Source organism: Arachis ipaensis, chromosome B06 (assembly GCF_000816755.2).
Source record: "Arachis ipaensis cultivar K30076 chromosome B06, Araip1.1, whole genome shotgun sequence".
Taxonomy (NCBI): Eukaryota; Viridiplantae; Streptophyta; class Magnoliopsida; order Fabales; family Fabaceae; genus Arachis; species Arachis ipaensis.
Window position 1 is genome coordinate 8,244,718 of NC_029790.2, and position 682 is coordinate 8,245,399.

Consider the following 682-nt stretch of genomic DNA (forward strand, 5'->3'; position numbering starts at 1 on the left):
TTTAAAACGATAAAAAAAAATAGAACATCTATCAATAGTAACCTTAGTTTTGATTTAATATGTTCTATGAATATAATCATGAATTTGATGTAGGAATAATTTTAACTAATTTGATTTCTCAAACTCAAATGTTATATTGAAAATTAAGATTCAATATTTATTATTTTTATGAATTAAACTATTACTTGGAAAAAAAAGAAAAAATAACGTAAACCATTTGAGAATAATTTATATAATAAATTGTATATTTGATATGTTTATTGGTATAAACAATAAAAAAAGTGTGTTTGTGGTAAATACAATGGATTAAAAAAAATCTTTAAATCAATTGGTTGTTGTTTGTATTAAAAAAAATTAAATTCTAAAGATATTTAGGTAATTATTTTTTTCCGTCAATTAATTGGACAATTCAATCAATTAATTGGTCATTTTAACCAATCAAATGAATGGGTAATAAAATCGATTATCTAAAAAAAATTAAACTTTTACTTGTAAAACAATTGATTGTTATAAAAAGAAAAGGATTTTCAAACAAGTCAATTAATCACAATGAATAATAAACAATTACCATTTTAGAATTTGACAATTGAAAAAATATTGATGATAGATTAAGAAATTATTAATTTTATGATTGAAAAAGATAAAATTAGAATTTTAAATTTAAAATCAAATTGAGAAAGAA